At 38.4% G+C, this 21,428-nt stretch overlaps 1 protein-coding gene across 1 annotated transcript in view; it reads left to right on the forward strand.

Annotated features, from left to right (window-relative positions):
- TPH2 (tryptophan hydroxylase 2) overlaps positions 1-21,428 on the forward strand; it is a 128,500-nt gene that overhangs the window by 64,911 nt on the left and 42,161 nt on the right. The window lies entirely within an intron of this gene.

Here is a 21,428-nt window from a genome sequence, read left to right on the forward strand (position 1 = left end):
ATGGTAAAGTAAAGGTTGCACTAGGGACTATATCTTTGATTAGTTGCTATGGTTGTGGTCAGACACAATTTGAATCAGCAATTAGAAGCTGAGACTAAACAATTCTGATATGTACAAAACCAAAAAAAGATTTAATAGATGCTGTGGTCTTAGCAACGTTCTTCTCAAAACATGCAACTTGAGAGAGAAGGTGAATATTGGCAGCTACCTTTAAGATGTTGAAAAGCCAGATCTAGCATTTTCATTTGACTTATCGTAGGCCCCTTACAAAGAGCCTGTAAGAAAGAGTAGGTTTAGCAAACTCATTTACCTACAGGGACTAGTTAGGCAGCCTAAATGAGCAAAGCTACTAGAGGAAGAAAAAAATGGGATCTTAAGTTGTGTGTATTTGACACAGATACACATTGATGGTATATTAGAATGCAAGAATGTTCTTTATTCCCACTAAGTTTTTTCTTAGATTTCTTAAGACACATAGCCCTTTCAGTATATCTTTTGTCTCCCACTTTTGATAGAGACATGGGAACTGGCAAATATTTCTCTACTAGAAGAAGAACAGCAGTGCCAAAGCCATGCTGTGCTGTAGTGTGGGCATGAATAGGGGTTCATGGGGATGTCAGTGACCTTAGGGAGAGCACATGTCTTCCACATCAGAAAGCTGGTCCTCACTTCCTGCTCATGGATGCCAGATGAAAATGCAGGCCTTTGTGTTGTCAGGTATCCAAATTTAAAAAACATTTTTGTTTTTAATTTATTGTTTCCAGAGAGAAGAAGAAAGATAGAAAGATGGATAGATAGAGAGAGAGCGCATTGGTTTGTTATTCCACCCAATTATGCATTATTTGGTTGATTCTTGCATGTGCCCTGACCGAAGATTGAACCCGCAACCTTGGTGAATTGGGATGACGCTCTGACCAACTGAGCTACCTGGGTTTTAAATATCAATATATGGTTCTAAATATATGGAATAGAATGGTTTTTAAAATTTTGTCTCATAGCCTGACTAGGTGGTGGTGCAGTGGCTAGAGCATCGGATGGGATGTGATGGATCCAGGTTCGAAACCCCAAGGTTGCTGGCTTGAGCATGGGCTCATCCAGTTTGAGCACGGGCTCACCAGCTTAAGCATGGGGTCTCTGGCTTGAGCATGGGATCATAGAGGTGATCCTATAGTCGCTGGCTTGAGCCCAAAGATTGCTGGCTTGAAGCCCAAGGTTGCTGACTTGAGCCCAAGGTCGCTAGCTTTAGCAAGGGGTCACTTGCTCTGCTGTAGACCCCCAGTCAAGGCACATATGAGAAAGCAATCGATTAACAACTGAGCTGCCACAACAAAGAATTGATGCTTCTCATCTCCAATCTTCTTGTCTGTTCCTATCTGTCCCTCTCTGTCTCCGTCAGATACACACACACACACACACACACACACACACACACACACACGCACACACACACAATTTTTGCCTCACAAATAAACTACTATTTTGAGCTGAGCCAAGTATATTTCTAGACTGAATCAGGTTCTTGACTTCCCAATTTCTTACCTTTGCCCTAAGAAATATATCTCATTTGTGTTGACTATCTATTTTACTGCATAACAAATAACCCCAAAACTTAGGGCCTTCAAACAATGAACATTTATTACCTCATAGTGTCTGTGGTTGAGAATTTGAAGCAACTCAGCTGAGTGACTCTGGCTCAGGGCCTCCCCTTTGGTTGCTGGCCTGCAGTGTCTGAACGTGTGAGAATCTTCTCCCGAGATGGGTCACTTGTGGTGGCTTTTGACAACTGGCTTCCTCCAGACAGGTGGTGAGAGAGAGAGAGAAAGAGAGATTAAGGAAAGGAAGTTGTAATGCCTTTTTTGACTTGATCCTGTGCTGTTCACATTGGCCATATTCTGTTCACACTCAAAGGGGGGGGACTTAGGCTTCACTTTTTGGAGAAAATGTGTCAAATATTTATGGACATATTTTTAAAATATCACACATGAATCTTGTTATTTAATTCTCAAACCTTGGGTCTGGGTTTAAATTCCACATTTTGGAACCTTTTCCATGGCTTGAAATGTTCTGGTTTCAGCCTTTGACCCCCAACAGCTCATATTTTTGATCAGAGTGAATGTATTGCTTACTTGTCTGACCCTGAACAACTTTAAACTGGGATTTAACTCTGCCAGGGATGTGTGTGTGTGTGTGTGTGTGTGTGTATTTAAAGAAAGGAGAAGAAGGAATAAGGGAGGACTTGATGAATGTGAATAAAGGTGGACCCTAGTAAATGTGTGATCTTATTCTTAAAAGCAGTGACAAGAAGGCAGTTTTATTGTCCCTTATTTTTACACGCCATCAAATGATGATTAATTTCATCATTCAAACTAACATGTACAAAGAACATGACATGGTCTCCACTTTTCAGACATTTATAGCCTATATAGATAAAATTTAGATTTTTTCAGAGGAGAGAACATTTGTACTGAGTCTTGAGAGACAATAAAAAGTCGGCAATGTGGTAGAGAGGAAAGGGGGAATAGAGGAATAGTTTCAGTTAGAATTAGAAGTCTCTTTCACTGACCATAGCTGGGAAAAGTCTTTTACTTTTAAAGACTGATGTGACACATTGGGCCCACCTGAATAATTCATGATAAGCTTCATCTCAAGATCCTTACCCTTAATCATAAGGTGACCAACTTTTTTACAATGAAAAGGACAAAAATAAATAGAAGAAAACAATATTGTAAATAAAAGAAATATTTTATTCAGTACAACAATAATACATTACAATATGATAAACGCATAATAAAAACATTAGTAGTATTTTATATTGTAATTATGCTTATGTGCCTATTAATTTTTAATAATAATTGTAAGAAGAATGTACTCATTTAGATACAAATACATCACATCACATGCAATGGATCGACTCTGCATCGATCGAATACGGACATTTACAGATTAGTCTTCCAGGATCAAAAAGGAGGACATGTAGGAGGACACTTTCCCAGGGAGGACGGAACTTACAAAAGAAAGACTGTCCTCCCTAAAGGAGGACGATGGGTCCCCTTATTAATCATATCTAAGAAAGTAACACATTCACAGGTTCTGGGGATTAGGGCATGAACACCTATAGGGGGCCATTATTTCTCATTTCTTTTTTTATGTTTACAGAAAAAACTAATACATGCACCTTGAAAACTATTTTATTAGGGCCAGTAAATCTGTAGAATGACCAAGTTTTCTTTTGGAACTTACATTTCTCAGCATGATTCCAATACCCTTGGCGGTGGCTTGCCCTAGCTTCAACAGCTAAAAACACTTCTGTCTGTTAGAGCATTAGGTCATTAATCATGTTTTTCTCTCTCTCTTTCTCCCCCCCTTTTTTATTGTCCTTTCCCTGAAATGTACTTGCTTTCCTAAAAAAGTCAGTCAAGTCAACAGCTATTCTTTAAGTTAGGTACCATGAAGCAGGGATAGAAAAAGACTGAAAGATAGTACTTGCTTCAAGGAACTCACGCTCTAGTGCACAAAAAAACCCCAGATCACCCAAAGTCAGTGTTAAGTTTTATTGAAATACACGAGCAGATATGTAGGAAAAGATGATTTAAGGTAAATTTTTTAAGTGAGTTTGAATTCCGAGTTCACTGTTGGAGAGGCGGATTCAGAACGGAAGCAGGGCGAGCAGCTTCTCTGTATGGGAAGTGACTGGTGACAGATCAGGGAGGATCAAGTGTCTCCCAAGGGAGCCACCTGCATGAAATCTTGTAATTAAAAACAAAACAAAACAGAGCGTAAACTTGCAAAAAACTTTCACCTGAAGATTTTGAGTCTCTTTTAAACGCAGCGGAGATTTGGGGTGGGGGGTGGTGTCTCACCACGCTTTTGCCTGACCTTATTTCTCTTTTCCTGAGAGTGCATGAGCCTCACCCCAACTTTGATTTTCTCTCTCCCAAGTCTCACAGTTCCAATTCTTTCCAGTTTCATAGCTTTCCCACTTACTTTGAACAGTGTGTTGCAGACCAGAGAGAACGTTGGAAAGCTTTTTCAGTGTAGTGGATGTGGAGGGTAGACTCACAGTGTGAGGAGGCAAGGACAGTTTCCCCTGAAATGACATTAAAACTTCTTTTGACTTCTAGAACCACATCCTACCCCTCACTTAAAATCAGAGTGAATGGAAAACTGCTGAAAGATGGTCTTGAAAGGAAACACAGATTCAAAACTAATAAATAACCTTTTAGATGACATGCATATTAATACTCTTCAAGTCATTTGCTGAACTAGAAGCCCAATTTAATGACCCAACTGCAAAGACTAAGAGATTAGACTAAGGTCTCACTAGGAGGGGTAAAAAGTCCAGTGGTCGGGGGATGGTGGTTAGCAAGTCCTCTTAGCTTTCCAGATGAGAAATGGAGGCATTATTAACTGATTTCCCCAAAGTTTTTCTCAGTAAGTCCCCTGAAGAAGTCCTAGAATAAATGAGATGGGATGTACCAAAGGAGAAAAATCCAGAGAGAGGACAGTGGAAAACCACAGAAGTTACTTAATGCAGGCCAAGGAGACAGGCCATATTATTCCTTTACTCTAGGTGAGATTTATATTATTAATGACTTTGTTTATATATTGCCTGCTTTTCCTTGTTTCATAATTTAAGCACTGATGAAAAAGAGAGTCATGCCTATTAAAAGCAGACACTTAATAACTTTCCGTGATATCCCTTTAACAAATCCATCTAAGGAGGAAAACAGCCCCCACTAGGACTAATTGGCACTGCCAAACTCTGTCTTGTCCCAGCTGCTTTTGAACTTCTGGGCCTGATTTCAGAGGGACCAGGCTATTGCCTGGTGCTGCTGCCTCCCCTTGCTATATTTCTGCCTGATATTTATTTTGACATTTAAATAATGTTCAGTTTTGAGAATGGAGCTATCTCTGCTGTTTTATGTGGGCAATGGTTTCTACGCCCTGAGAGATATTTAAATGAAACTCTTTTGTATCTGAAGAAATTGATGCTGCTGCTTGGTAAATGCATTTCAAATGGATTGTTATTCATGTAAATAACTTGCCCTCTGGTGGATAATGAGTAAGGCCACTGTTTTTGACAGCTGCACTCTTTTCATACTCGTCATAGCAGCCCAGGGTCTGTGTGTGATAGATATGCAAAAATATTCCCAATAAGGGCTGCTTAGACTGTGCTATAATTTTGAGACCAGCCACTTTCCACTGTAGTGCTGGCTTAAGTGGATTTAATAGATTAGTGTCTTCTTTAAAGGTTGTAAACGTCAGTGCCTTCAGGGACCATATGAGTAGCGAAATGTGTGAAACAGCCCCATAGAAGATAATAAGCAGTATTGGAGCCTGTGGAGAACTGGAGAATACATTATACCTAACAGCCTTCCAATTCAAAAAGTAATACAAAACAAAAAGCTCTTTGGTTACAGCAGGGATCAGGAACCTATGGCTTGTGAGCCAGATGTGGCTCTTTTGATGGCTGCATCTGGCTCACAGACAAATCTTTAATAAAAAAATAATAATGTTAAAAATATAAAACATTCTCATGTATTACAATCCATTCATTTTCTACCACTCATGTTCATGGTTGCGGGTGGCTGGAGCCAATCACAGCTGTCCTCCGGGACAACACCAAATTTTTATTGGATAATGCCTAACGTACCCGGGTCGTTGTGAGGTCAGGAAGTAAACTTCCCTCCTTTTAATCAAGTAGTCAGCTAGCTAATTGCAGAAACCCTTTTGACGAAGAAGACGGCTAAAAGAACAAAAGATGAGGAAAATCGTACTTTTCAGAAAGAATGGACAGAGGAATTCGCCTTTGTGGAGAGAGCAGGTTCTGCAGTGTGTCTAATATGCAATGATAAAATTGCATCAATGAGACGGTCAAATATAAAGCGGCACTTTGACACATGCCATACTACATTTGCATCAAAATATCTGGAGGGAGACAGCAGGAAGAAAGTATGTCAAGAGCTACTGTGCAGAGTGCAAGCTAGTCAGCAGCAACTCTGTGTTTGGACCCAACAAGGTGACTGGAATTTGGCTAGCTTTGCTGGTGCTTTAGCAATTGTGAGAAACAGAAAGCCATTCTCAGATGGGGAGTATGCCAAAACATTCATGCTTGATGTTGCCAATGAACTTTTTGACGACTTTTCAGATAAAGACAAGATAATCAAACAAATAAAAGACATGCCTCTGTCGGCAAGAACTGTTCACAATCGTACCGTCATGATGGCAAATCAAATTGAGGCAACACAAGTGAAGGACATAAATGCAGCACCATTCTTTTCTCTCGCTTTGGATGAGTCAACAGATGTAAGCCATTTATCCCAGTTCAGCGTGATTGCAAGGTATGCTGTCGGTGACACACTACATGAGGAAAGTCTTGCTGTTTTGCCTATGAAAGAGACAACAAGAAGGGAGGATTTATTCAAGTCTTTCACTGAGTTCTCTAAAGAAAACAATCTACCTATGGATAAACTTATTTCACTGTGTACTGATGGTGCTCCGTGCATGGTGGGGAAAAACAGGATTCATAGTGCTTCTTCGTGAACATGAAAAGAGACCCATCCTAGGTTATCACTGCATTCTACATCAGGAGGCACTTTGTGCTCAGATGTGTGGCAAGCAGCTTGGTGAGGTGATGTCGCTGGTCATTCGGGTGGTCAACTTTATTGTTGCTCGAGCTTTAAATGATTGCCAGTTTAAAACACTGCCTGATGAAGTTGGGAGTAATTATCCTGGTCTGCTTCTGCACAGCAATGTGTGTTGGTTGTCAAGAGGGAGGGTGCTCAGCCATTTCACGGCTTGTCTGAGTGAATTCTTGAAATGAAAAATGTTGAGCATCCTGAGTTAGCTAGCTAACACTGAGTAGCTCCTGAAGTTCTACTATCTCGAGGACATGACTGAACATCTGAACCAGCTCAATGTGAAAATGCAAGGCATTGGAAATACAGTCTTATCCCTTCAACAAGCAGTGTTTGCATTTGAAAACAAGCTGGAACTCTTCATCACCGACATTGAAACAGGTTGTTTACTACACTTTGAAAAACTGGGAGAGTTTAAAGATGCATGCACAGCAAGTGACCCTGCTCAACATCTTGATCTCCAGCAGCTAGCAGGCTTCACATCTAATCTCCTGCAGTCATTCAAAATGCACTTTGGAGAATTTTGTGAGTACACTCGTTTTTTTGAGTTTATTACCCATCCACATGAGTGTGCAGTGGACAGTGCCGACCTGAGTTACATCCCTGGAGTCTCTGTCAGAGATTTTGAGCTACAAGCTGCTGACCTGAAGGCCTCAGACATGTGGGTGAATAAGTTCAAGTCACTGAATGAAGATTTGAAAAGACTTGCACGACAGCAAGCAGAGCTGGTGAGCAAACACAAGTGGGGAGAAATGAAAAACTTCAACCCGCGGATCAGCTGATTGTCAAAACTTGGAATGCGCTTCCCGTCACATACCACACACTGTAGTGTGTGAGTATTGCTGTACTGACAATGTTTGGCTCTACGAATGCATGTGAGCAGTCTTTCTCACATCTAAAGAACGTTAAGACCAACCTACAATCACGTTTAACAATGGAAGTCTCAACATCTGCATAAAGTTTAACCTCACCACGTATCAACCAGACTACAAAACCATCAGCAAAACCATGCAGCACCAGAAGTCACATTAATGGTGAGAAGTACTTTATTCATCATTGGTTAACAACAGCATAACAACATTATTAAAAAGAATTCAGAGACTTATTGTACTTTAAAAGTGTTGGTCTTACATAAAATGTACACATTTATTTGTATTTAGTGTTAAACATATTGTATGGCTCTCACGGAATTACATTTTAAAATATGTGGCATTCATGGCTCTCAGCCAAAAAAAGTTCCCAACCCCTGGGCTACAAGTTATATCTGCAAGCTGAAACAGAATGAAGGCTCTCAGTTTTCCGCCCTTGTATGTAAAGTTAGGTTGTGCCAACCACCCATCTTACATTCATCTTCATATCAGTGAACATTCTCAATGACTGCTTGCTGGATAACCGGCTGCTTTTTCTTAAGAAAAGACATCTATTACAGTGCACACTAGAAATAAGTGTATCGTTGTTGAGAGGTGACTGGTTTTGAATTATAATGTTGAACAATTACATTTTAAACATGACTGTCATGTATATGCGAACACACATCAAAGATTTATTTAATTCATTAATGAGAGAAAAGCAGGATGGTAAATCTAGCTCAAAGAAGAAGTTAGGGGACTGAGACTCTTTAGTCACTGAATGAAAGAATCCTGGAACAAGGTATTAATTGGCTTCTGTTTCATAGGGTAGGAAACGGTAGAAGTTATATTTTCTACCAGGCAGAAATCATTTACATGTCTTGTGAATAACAATAATGTATAACTTATCAGTCTTCACAAGGTAACATCTAACTCACAGTATGCGGACCTTAATCATTAGTAAATAATATGTCAGACAAAGGTTATATAGCTCTCAGATGAGTGCTTTTCGAACTGTAATGTAAAATAACCTAGGGGTCTTGTGAAAATACTGGTAGACTCTGGTCATATAGGTCTGAAATGGGGCCTGAGATGTTCTAGCATTTCTGACAAGATCCCAGGAAATGCTGATGCTGCTGGTCTAAGAGAAGCAGGTGACCTGCTAAGCAGGTGGGCCTGTTAGTGCTTGAGGACGTCTTTGAAAAGGCATATGGTGATTGTAATGCCAGTGGCCGAGGCCAGGCAGGTCCACATTGGATTCAGGCAGAGGTAGAGAAACACCCAGAAAGCATTGGGCCATTCTGTTTAATAAAGTCTTACAACAGCAGACGAGCACACAGGCAGGGCAACCACCTCTCAGGCAAACAAACCGCAAAATGACCCCTCACAGTGGTGGGCAGGCAATCTGCACTCCGCTGCCCTGAGTGAAAGCACCCGTAGGCTTACATAGAGTACACACACATGGCTCTGCCACGTGCTCACGCATTAATCAGGCAAAGTACAAGCGAGCAAGCCTAACACAGCTGTTTTCCCAACAGTGATCTTTTAGACTTGTTTTCATATTTGATACTTTTTCTGAAAACTGGATTAATAGGGTATCAGCAGATAAATATTGTGTGATGTGAGATGAGTTTACTGAGGACTTATTCTGGGCCGGGAAATGGACCCTCAAATCTCTGAGTGCCATGTCATTGGGCTGTTCTGTGTGTCTGCTCTTACACTCTCCTGCAGCTTGCTATGTTGCCGTATGTCTTATATTATTGAATTTCACAGGAATGCACAAACAGAAATTTGCTGATAAGGTAAATTTAGAAACTCAGTCTAGGAATATATTGATTCTTCTTCTCCAAATGTTAGGAAATGTCAAGGGCTCCTTGCACCAAATGGCGAATCCCATCCTATGATGTGGATGGCTTCAGTTCAGCCTATTCATTGCTCACGTCGTAAAGACATTTGAACAGACAAAACTGTGCATCACCTCTGGGAGAAAGCAGTCAGTATGAATACACCACAGATGTTTCCCAGGCAAAAATCAGTCAGCCTCTAGCCCAGTTGGAATTTTCCCTACACTAAGAATTTTAGATTGTTCAGTTTTGTCCACCAGGACCTGTGTTTCCCTTCACTTCCAGATGAAAGGGATTCTGAAAAGGATTCCTAAGGTTGGTGAGAGCAGTGTCATGGCCAAGGATGATGAAGGAATAAACAAACTTGCCCAGAATGTTCCCAGAATCTTGCTTTCATGAAATGATATTAGTTCTGTAAAAGGAGGGCTCCGTGGGCAAATGTATTTGGGAAATACTGGGTTAAATAAAGTGAACAGCTTTGCTTTTGTTCTTATTTTATTTTTTTAGCAAGAGGAAGAGAGAGGGAGAGACAGAGAGAGGGACAGAGACAGACAGAAAGGGAGAAAGAGATGAGAAGCATCAATTCTTCCTTGCAGCTCCTTAGATGTTCATTGATTGCTTTCTCATATGAGCCTTGACCGGGGGACTCCAGTCAAGCCAGTGACTCCTTTCTCAAGCCAGTGACCTTGGGTTCAAGTGACCTTGGGTTTCAAGTCAGCAATCTTTGGGCTCAAGCCAGTGACCATGGGGTCATGTCTATGATCCCATGCTCAGGCCTGTGACCCCATTCTCAAGCTGATGACCTCGGGGTTTCAAACCTGGGTCCTCAGTGTTCCAGGCTGGCCCTATCTACTGAGTTACCACCTGGTGAGGTAGAACAGCTTTTTTTTTTTTTTCTGAAGTGAGAAGCGGAGAGGCAGAAAGACAGACTCCCGCATGCACCCAGACAGGATCCACCTGGCAAGCCCATGAGGAAGTGATGCTCTGCCCATTTGGGACGTTGTTCAGTTGCAACCAGAGCCATTCTAGTGCCTGAGGTGAGGCCATGGAGCCATACTCAGCGTCCAGGCTAACTTTGCTCCAATGGAACCTTGGCTGCAGGAGGGGAAGAGAGAGATAGAGAGAAGGGAAAGGGGGAAGGGTGGAGAAGCAGATGGTCGCTTCTCCTGTGTGCCCTGACTGGGAACTGAACCCGGGACATCCACACTCTGGGCCAACACTCTATCACTGAGCCAACCAGCCAGGGGCCTTTTAAAATTTTATTTATTTATTTATTTATTTTCTTGAGAGGAGGGGAGGTAGAGACAGACTCTGCATATGGCCCAACTGGGATCTACCCAGCAAGCCCGCTATGGGAGATGCTCTGCTCATTTAGGGCATTGCTGTGTTGCTCAACAACTGAGCTATCCTTAGCACCTGAAGTGGAGGCCATGGAGCCATCCTCAGCGCCCAGGGCCAACTCTCTCCAGTTGAGCCATGGTTGTGGGAGGTAGGGAGGGAGAGAGAGAGAGAGAGAGAGTAGCGGAAGGGGGAGGGGTAGAGAAGCAGATAGGCACTTCTGTGTGCCCTGACCAGGAATGAACTTGGGACATCCACACACCGGGTTGATGTTCTACCACTGAGTGAACCAGCCAGGGCTGAAACCGTTTTGTTAAAGTGTAGAACTTTTCAGAGCCTCTACTAAGAAAAGATGCAGAATAAATCCCCAGAAGTGTTAAAAATTAGTGTTCTAAATTTACCATGCTTTCTCCATTTAAGATGCCATTTGCTGTAAAACACATCCTAAATTTCATAATTTTTTTTTAAAGGGGGAAAAATTCAGCTATCAATTTTTTTTAACATTGAAAGATGGAGCTTCATTTTGGAAATGTTAAAAAGTAAAAAAAAGTGAACTTGAGAATTGAGAAATTACAGTATGTGGTCACAAAAGTTATTTTTATGGATTGTGTATTAGTATCCCAGGCTATTACTATTACAAAGAGCACAGTTTAGGAGATACAAATTTAGAATATTTTTTGAAAGGGTTGAACTCATTGTAAGTAGAAACCTGATCACCATCTAAATTTTCTCCCTCCCTCCCTCCCTCCCTCCCTCCCTCCCTCTCTCCCTTCCTTCCTTCCTTTCTTCTCCTCCTCCTCTTCTTTTCTTTTCTTTTTCTTTCTTTCTTTTTTCCTTTCTTTGAAGGGAAAGAAATGTCATAAAATTAATAATATAAAATTCTGTTTATACTTTATCAAAACAAATAATTTATTTGTTACAAGTAAAAGAATTTGCATTGACTGCAGCCTTTTGTGGCCATGAATCAAGTATGTTTCAATTTTCAGGTATAACAAATACTTTCTTCTGCTGAAGATACTTTCTTCTGCTGAAGGTGGTAATGAAATGTATATCCAGTCTGTAATAATCGATGATAAATTCAATTAGGAAATTACTATAAAGGAAACCTTAGTTTATGAATTGCCAATGAATGTTTTTCTGCCGGCTGAGGACATTATCTTATTTCCAGGTCTCTCAGATCTTTGCCCACCTGGCTGCGGGTTGGGAACTTTTGGATGCTTTTAAAAGAAAGCTCTAGATCTTTCTGAAGATGGATGGCATTAAAAATGACCATTTTAGTCTCTCTACAGAAAGCTTAAATTAATAATCCCCAGGCTTATTTAGTCCATGTAGCACCTTTGAAGTAGTTCAACTGTTTGAATCATTTGATGTAAAGCTAACAAAAGGCTGTAAGGAATGCATTTTTAAATATTTTTAGTTGAGGTGTTTGGTTAGATGATGTTTGATGTTATTCCTAAGAGTAGCTTAATTAACAGTTAATAGTGTCTATTCCAACTCATCTCTTGTAGTTTTATGTTTTCTATGCATATAGGAAAATAGTAGCTCCTTGCAAAGCCGCTGTTCAGGCTGTTTGCTGGGCAGTGGGTGGTGGTATGAAGTGGAAATGGTCTGAACTTGAAGTTAGCCCAATGGGGTTTGAGTTCCAGCTTTTGTATCCCCCACTTTATTGAGATATAACTGACACTGAATAATGTGTGTAAATTTACATTATGACACTTGACATAATACACTTATACGTAGCTAACACCTGCATCACATCACATAGTTACCGTTTCTTTTTCTGTGGCGAAACATTTAAAATCTACTCTCTCAGCAACTTTCAAGTGTATAATATGGTATTATTAACTATAATCATCATGCTATACATCAGATCCCCAGAACTTACTCATCTTATAGCTGGAGGTTTGTATCCTTGACCAATTCCCCCCCCCCCCCCACTCCAATCCCTAGTACCCACCATTCCAGTCTTTGTTTTTATGAGTTTGGCATTTTAGATTCCACCTCTAAGTAATATCATACAGTATATGTCTTGCTCTGTCTGACTTATTCATTTAACACAATGCCCTCCAGAACCATTTACGTTATTGCAAACGGCAGGCTTTCCTTCTTTCTCATGACTGAATAATGTTCCACTGAACAAACAAACAGTACATATACACATACATCTTTACTTGTTTCCATATGTTGGCCATATGACTAAACTGCAATAAACATGGGGTTCAGATATCTCTTTAAGATTCTCTTTTCATTTCCTTTAAATATATACCCAGAAGTGGAATTGCTGGATCATATGGTAGTTCTATTTTTATTTATTAATTTTTTTGAGAAATCTCCATATTGTTTTCCACAATGTCTATACCAGCTTATATTCTGATCAATATTTCAAAAGAATTTCCTTTTTTCCACATCCTCATCAATATTTGTAATATCTTCTTGTTTTGATGATATAAGTGCCAGCTTTGTTACTTCCTAACCTTTACTCAGGGACAAATTACACGATCTCTTTGTGCCTCAAATGTCTTCTTAAAAGGGTTATCTTCTTCTATCCAATACTGATTGAGGAAGGATAAGATGCATTTCAGGGGTCCCCAAACTTTTTACACAGGGGGCCAGTTCACTGTCCCTCAGACCGTTGGAGGGCTGCCACATACAGTGTTCCTTGCACTGACCACCAATGAAAGAGGTGCCCCTTCCGGAAGTGCAGCGGGGAAGGATAAATGGCCTCAGGGGGCTGCATGCGGCTTGCAGGCTGTAGTTTGGGGACACCTGATACATAATGTATGCCATGCCATTATCCACATCACACCCAGGTGTGACAGTACTTGATCTTACCATTACCAAAGAAATCCTAACTGCACCAAAGGAGCTGCATTAGAATTTAAATAATTTGAAAGTCATTTCAAGACCTAAAATTCTCTAGTTCTCCTTTCAGAGCTTCTTCCTGTGATCTGAAAGCCCTGACATTGAGCCCTTCTGCCTTTTTCTTCCCACGGTGAGCCAGAATGCTTTCATCAAACACAGAAGACTTTTGCAGTCATTTTTATTTCCATAAAGATGTACAAAAGAAGTAGTTTTCTGCTTTAACTACAATGGAGTATGCTCTCAAAATCTTAGACTTGTATTAACAGAAATATCTGTGGTATAATTTCGTTTCTGGCAAAAACAGAGAGAAGATGGTTGGAATTTTTTTTATGAGCTAGAACAGCAGAGGTAATATTATATCAAACTATAGGAATTTAATTACCCCATTCCACAACTGTAGTTTTTATATAAAGAAGTCGAAAGGATTTCTAAAGCTATTCTTCTTAACTGTGATATAAAACCCAGAATGCATTTAGTAGATGTAAAATGTATTCCTGTACATTATAAGCCCCCACAATGAATGGAAACACTGTAAAAACCCAGCAGGAGATTGAACACATAGTGATTAAAAATCTCTTTGTTCTCTTTTTAGAAATAGTGTGAGTTGCTTAGAGTTTTACATGCTTGTCACTGTAAGGATGGGCATTTCTGGGATATTTCTGATGGGTGGATTTCATACTGGGAAAGGTTTCCTAGAAAATGGAAATGCTGTCATTTGAGGGCTTAAATCCAGAGGAGGTACGAACAAGAATGCTGGGAGAGTTTGGAGGAATAAATCACCTGAGGGGCCTCATCATTCTTTCCAGGGTCTGCAAGTCTGTCTTTATAGTGTCCATAAAAATCATCCCCTGAGCACTGAAGGGAAGGCTGGCACAGGGGCACTTGGGCACCCCTTCCTTGAAAAGTCTTTACTGAAACCTTTGTTTCTCTTCCCTATTACAAAAGTGACACACATTCACTGTAGAAAAAAATTTTAAGAATGGGTAAGGAAAAGAAGTAAAAATCATCTGTAATAGCATGGCAGTGATAATACTGCTACCTTTTTGGCAGGCAGCTTTCTAGTTCTTCTGTATAGTCATTTTGCCGAATCAAGTAAAGACCAAGTAAGAGGGAATTCTGGCTTTTGGAAAAGGAGCAATGAGGTGTTCATCCATTTATCAAAGACTTGTGCTGTCAGGAGAGGCTTTATTTTATTTTGTTTATTTGTTTATTTTTTATTTAAAATTTTATTAATTTTAATGGGGTGACATCAATAAATCAGGGTACATATGTTCGAAGAAAACATGTCCAGGTTATCTTGTCATTCAATTATGTTGAATACCCATCACCCAAAGTCAGATTGTCCTCCGTCACCTTCTATCTAGTTTTCTTTGTGCCCCTTCCCCTCCCCCTTCCCCTCTCCGTCCCTCCCCCTCCCCCCCCCTAACCACCACACTCTTGTCCATGTCTCTTAGTCTCGTTTTTTATGTCCCACCTGTGTATGGAATCATGCAGTTCTTAGTTTTTTTCTGATTTACTTATTTCACTCCCTATAATGTTATCAAGATCCAACCATTTTGTTGTAAATGATCTGATGTCATCATTTCTTATGGCTGAGTAATATTCCATAGTGTATATGTACCACATCTTCTTTATCCAGTCATCTATTGAAGGGCTTTTTGATTGTTTCCATGTCTTGGCCACTGTGAAGAATTCTGCAATGAACATGGGGCTACATGTATCTTTACGTATCAATGTTTCTGAGTTTTGGGGGTATATACCCAGTAGAGGGATTGCTGGGTCATAAGGTAGTTCTATTTTCAGTTTTTTGAGGAACCACCATACTTTCTTCCATAATGGTTGTACTACTTTACATTCCCACCAACAGTGGATGAGGGTTCCTTTTTCTCCACAGCCTCCAACATTTGCTCTTACCTGTCTTCTTGATAATAGTTAATCTAACAGGTGTGAGGTGGTATCTCATTGTAGTTTTGATTTGCATTTCTCTAATAACTAATGAAGATGAGCATCTTTTCATATATCTGTTGGCCATTTGTATTTCTTCCTGGGAGAAATGTCTGTTCTTTTCCTCTTCCCATTTTTTTATTGGATTGTTTGTTTGTTTTTGAGTTTTACGAGTTCTTTGTATATTTTGGATATTAGGCCCTTATCTTAGCTGTTCTTTGAAAATATCATTTCCCATTTAGTTGGCTGTCTGTTTAATTTGTTGTCAGTTTCTCTTGCTGAGCAAAAACTTCTTAGTCTGATGTAGTCCCATTTATTTATTTTTGCCTTCATTTCCCTTGCCTTTAGAGTCAAATTCATAAAATGCTCTTTAAAACCAAGGTCCATGAGTTTAATACCTATGTCTTCATCTATGTACTTTATTGTTTCAGATCTTATATTTAGGTCTTTGATACATTTTGAATTAATTTTAGTACAAGGGGACAAACTGTAGTCGAGTTTTATTCTTTTGCATGTGGCTTTCCAGTTTTCCCAGCACCATTTGTTGAAGAGGCTTTCTTTTCTCGATTGTGTGTTGTTGACCCCTTTATCAAAAATTATTTGACCATATATATGTGGTTTTATTTCTGGACTTTCTATTCTGTTCCATTGGTCTGAGTGTCTATTTTTCTGCCAATACCATGCTGTTTTGATTGTCGTGGCTCTATAATATAGTTTGAAATCAGGTATGGTAATGCCCACAGCTTCATTCTTTTTTTTTTAGGATTGCTTTGGCTATTCGGGGTATTTTATAGTTCCATATAAATCTTATGATTTTTTGTTCCATTTCTTTAAAAAATGTCATTGGAATTTTGATAGGAATTGCATTAAATTTGTATTGCTTTGGGTAATATGGCCATTTTCATTATATTTATTTTTCCTATCCAAGAACAAGGAATATTCTTCCATCTCATTGTATCTTTTTCGATTTCCCTTAACAATGCTTTGTAGTTTTCATTATATAGGTCCTTTACATTCTTTGTTATGTCAATTCCTAGGTATTTTTTTTTTTATTGCAATCGTGAAGGGGGTTATTTTTTTGAGTTCATTTTCTAATCTTTCATTGTTGGCATATAGAAAGGCAATGGACTTTTGTATATTAATTTTGTATCCTGCTACCTTACTGTATTGGCTTATTGTTTCTATTAATAGTAATCTTTTTGTGGAGTCTTTCAATGTATAGGATCATATCATCTGCAAAAAGTGAAACCTTTACTTCTTTTCCAATATGGATGCCTTTTATTTCTTTATCTTGTCTGATTGCTCTGGCTAGAACTTCTAGCACCACGTTAAATAAGAGTGGAGAGAGTGGACAACCCTGACTTGTTCCTGACTTAAGGGGGAAAGCCTTCAGTTTTATTTCATTTAATATGATGTTAGCTGATGGTTTATCATATATGGCTTTTATCATGTTGAGATATTTTACTTATATACCCATTTTGTTGAGTGTCTTAAACATAAAGTTGTATTGTATTTTATCGAATGCCTTTTCTGCATCTATTGATAAGATCATGTGGTTTTTGATCTTTTTTTTTGTTGATATGGTGTATTACGTTAACCGTTTTACATATGTTGAACTATCCTTGAGATTCTGGGATGAAACCCACCTGATAATGATGTATTACTTTTTTAATATGTTGTTTTATTCGATTTGCTAGTATTTTGTTTAGTATTTTAGCATCTGTATTCATTAGAGATATTGGTCTGTAGTTTTCTTTTTTTGTGCGTCCTTGCCAGGTTTCAGTATGAAGGTTATGTTGGCATCATAAAATGTGTTTGGCAGTATTGCTTCTTCTTCAATTTTTTGGAAGACTTTGAGTAGAATAGGAACCAAGTCTTCTTTGAATGTGTGATAGAATTCACTAGTATAACTGTCTGGGCCTGGACTTTTATTTTTGGGAAGGTTTTTAATAGGTTTTCCTATTTCTTCCCTGCTAATTGGTCTGTTTAGGCTTTCTGCTTCTTCTTGACTCAGTCTAGGAAGGTTGTATTGTTTTAGGAATCTATCCATTTCTTCTAGATTGTTGAATTTATTGGCATATAGTTTTTCATTGTATTCTACAATAATTCTTTGTATATCTATGATATCTGTGGTGATTTCTTCTCTTTCATTTTGGATTTTGTTTATATGAGTCCTTTCCCTTTTTTCCTTGGTGAGTCTTGCCAAGGGTTTGTCAATTTTATTGATCTTTTCAAAGAACCAGCTCCTTGTTTTATTAACTTTTTCTATAGTTTTTCTGTTCTCTATTTCATTTATTTCTGCTCTGATTTTTATTATTTCCTTTCTTCGGCTGATTTTGGGTTGTCTTTGTTCTTCTTTTTCTAGTTTCTTAAGGTGTGAAGTTAAGTGGTTTACTTGGGCTCTCTCTTGTTTGTTCATATAGGCCTGAAGTATATGAACTTTCCCCTTATTACTGCTTTTGCTGCATCCCAGAGATTCTGATATGTTGTATTGTTATTTTCATTTGTCTGTATATATCTTTTGATCTCTTCGCTTATTTCTTCTTTGACCCATTCATTTTTTTAAAGTATATTGTTTAGTTTCTACATTTTTGTGGGTTTTTTTTTCTCTTTTTTTGCAGTGAATTCTAGTTTCAAGGCTTTATGATCAGAAAATATGCTTGGTACAACTTTGATTTTTCTGAATTTGCTGATGTTATTTTTGTGGCCCAACATATGGTCAATTCTTGAGAATGTTCCATGTACACTAGAGAAAAATGTATACTCTGTCGCTTTGGGATGAAATGTCCTGTAGATGTTTATCATATCCAGATGCTCTAGTGTTTTGTTTAAGGCCTATGTATCTTTATTGATTTTTTTTGTGTGGATGAACGATCTAAAGCCGTCAGCAGTGTATTGAGGTCTCCAAGTATGATTGTATTTTTGTCAGTTTTTATTTTAAGGTCAATAAGTAGCTGTCTTATATATTTTGGTGCTCCTTGATTTGGTGCATATATATTAAGAAGTGTTATGTCTTCTTGATTCAATGTCCCCTTAATGATTTGAAATGACCATTTTTGTCTCTGAGTAGTTCTGCTGTCTTGTAGTCAGCATTATTAGATATGAGTATTGTTACACCTGCTGTTTTTTGGATGTTATTTGCTTGGAGTATTATTTTCCAGCCTTTCACTTTGAATTTGTTTTTATCCTTATTGCTTTGATGTGTTTCTTATAGGCAGCATACAGTGGATTTTTTAATCCATTTTGCTACAGTTGGATTTTTTTAATCCATTTTGCTACATCCATTTTGTGTCTTTTTATTGGTGAGTTCAATTCATTTACATTTCGTGTAATTATTGACACTTTTGGGTTCCCTATTGCCATTTTATAAATTGATTTCTGTTAGTTTTGTATCTTGTTTGATTCTTCTCTTTTGTTTTTCTATCATTTGTTTTTTGTTTGGTTGTATTCCATACTTCTTTCCTCTGTTACTATCTTTTTTAAGTCATGTGCTTCTGTGGTGGTTTTTTCAAGGGTGGTTACCATTAAGTAATGAAAAGGGTACCTACCATATTCATTGTAGTACCCTATCTTATTAGTGCTTCTGCACTCCATCATCCTTTGCTACTGTTAATCTCCATCCTCCCCCCCCCCCTTTTTATTTTTGTTGTCACAGTTTAAATTTGGTTTTATTGTGTTCTTGGTGGAGTTTTTACTTGTGGTTTTGTTTTGTTCTTTGTATCTGGTTGGAAAACCCCTCTTTAGTAATTCCATGATAGGGGGTTTTCTGATGATAAATTCCTTCATCTTTTTTGTATCTGTGAATGTTTTTATTTCTCCTTTGTATTTGAATGATAGCTTTGATGGGTATAGTATTCTTGGCTGATAGTTCCTCTCTTTCAGAACTTTAAATATTGGGGTTCACTCTCTTCTAGCTTGTAGAGTTTCTGCTGAGAAATCTGATGATAATCTAATAGGCTTTCCTTTATATGTTGTATTCTTTTTTTCCCTGGCTGCCTTGAGAATTTTTTCTTTGTTGTTGGTTTGTGCCAATTTCATTATGATGTGCTTTGGAGTAGGTTTGTTGGGGTTAAGAAAACTCAGAGTTCTGTTTGCTTCTTGAATTTGAGGCTTTAGTTCTTTCCACAGGCTTGGGAAGTTCTCATCTATTATTTGTTTGAATATGTTTTCCCTTCCATTTTCTCTCTCTTCTCCCTCTGATATATCTATTATTCTTATGTTATTCATTTTGATGGAGTCAGACAATTCCTATAGGGCTTTCTCATTTTTAAAAATTTTTGAGTTTCTTTCTTTTTCTCTCTTTGTGCCTCAAGTTGCTTGTCTTCTATTTCACTAATCCTACCTTCTATCTGGCCTGTTCTACTAGCTAAGCTTGTTACCTCATTTTTCAGTTCATGAATTGAGTTTTTCATCTCTGTTTGATTTGTTTTTATAGTTTCAATTTCCTTGGTAATATATTCTTTGTGTTCATTGAGTTGTTTTCTGAGCTCCCTAAATTGCCTTTCTGTGTTTTCTTGTATATCTCTGAGTATTTTTAGGATTTCTATTTTAAATTATCTGTCATTTAGCTCCAAGTTTTCCAATATATTAAGTTTTTTCTTTATAGATTTTTCCTCATCTATCTGTGCTAGCTCTCTGTCTTTTGTATCCATGATATTCAATTTCCTTTTTCTTAATGTCATCTGAGGGTGGTTTTTTGATAGTACTAATGTTAATTAATAAAGAATAAAAAGTAAAAAAAAGAAAAAAAATGAAAAAAAAGAAAATTTATTATTTTCCTTTTTTTTCTTCTCTCCTCTCCCATTCTCCTTGAGAAAAAAATGTGATAAACTGTGAATTATATTGTGCTAAATTAAAGAAAAACTACCTATAATGGAGGGCCTGAGTTCGGGAGAAGTGATAATGGGGCAAAAAAGGAGGTAGGGGCCCACAAAATGCAAAAAAGGAAAAAATTTGGGTCAAAAATAAAATGATTTGCTTGTAAGTGATCGTTGACTAAGAGATATAATGAGAGGGATAAGAGGGAAACAGGAAAAAGGAAGAAAAATTTAAAAATTACTTTTGTATTAAGTGGAGCAAAAACTAGATAGAATGGAGAGCCAGGGTAGGCGGAACGCTAATGAGTTAAAAAGAGAAGTAAAAATCACCCAAAGTGCCACAAAGAATAAATTTGAGTCCCAAATAAAATAATTTGTTTGTGATTGAGGATTGAATGAGAGGAAACGTAAAGGAGAAAAGAAGAAACTAATATAGAGGGAGAAAAAAAGGAAGAGGAAAAAATGAAAAGAAGAAAAAAAGAAAAAAGAACAAAAAGAGAGAGAGAGTTAAGGGTTTTGGGAGTGCAACCTCATAGAGAGAAAGGAAGAAGAAAAGAAAGGAAATGGGAAATGTAACACTTATGGGTAGTATTGTTCAAGAGGAGAGAAGAATAAGATGGGCAGAGAATAAAACGACCAAAGTGGAAGAAGAAGAATATAATCAAGACAAGAAGATGAAAGAAACAAACAAACAAAAAATGGAAAAGTTTCTAAACTCTATGGATTTTTCTTGATTTTGAGAGGCTATCTTCTTCCTTTTTCTTTCCTCTCCTTCTTCCTGGTTGGTGACTCTGTACCCCAGGCTCTGCCCCTGTGGCACACTTAGTTAGAGATTTGCAGTTGATAAATCTCTATGGCGATTTCATATATTAGGCTTCAGTCTCATTGGCAGTCGAGGCTCATTAGCATTTGCAGGCTCCGACAATGAGAGAATCAGTTTTTCCGGATCCTCTCTCCTAGTCTCTCCTTCCTGAATTAGCAGCCTGATGATCCAGCTATGGGGTTGCTGCTGCCTCTGCCTGGAGAGTAAGAGGTTCAAAGAGCTTGCAAATCCCCACTCTATCCCCACTCAACACAGAGCTCTGGGTAAGGCTCTGTCAGTCAGAGCCGCAGCATAATCAGGCGGGGCTGGGAGCC

The sequence above is a fragment of the Saccopteryx leptura genome, chromosome 2 (genome assembly GCF_036850995.1).
Source record: "Saccopteryx leptura isolate mSacLep1 chromosome 2, mSacLep1_pri_phased_curated, whole genome shotgun sequence".
NCBI classification, from domain to species: domain Eukaryota; kingdom Metazoa; phylum Chordata; class Mammalia; order Chiroptera; family Emballonuridae; genus Saccopteryx; species Saccopteryx leptura.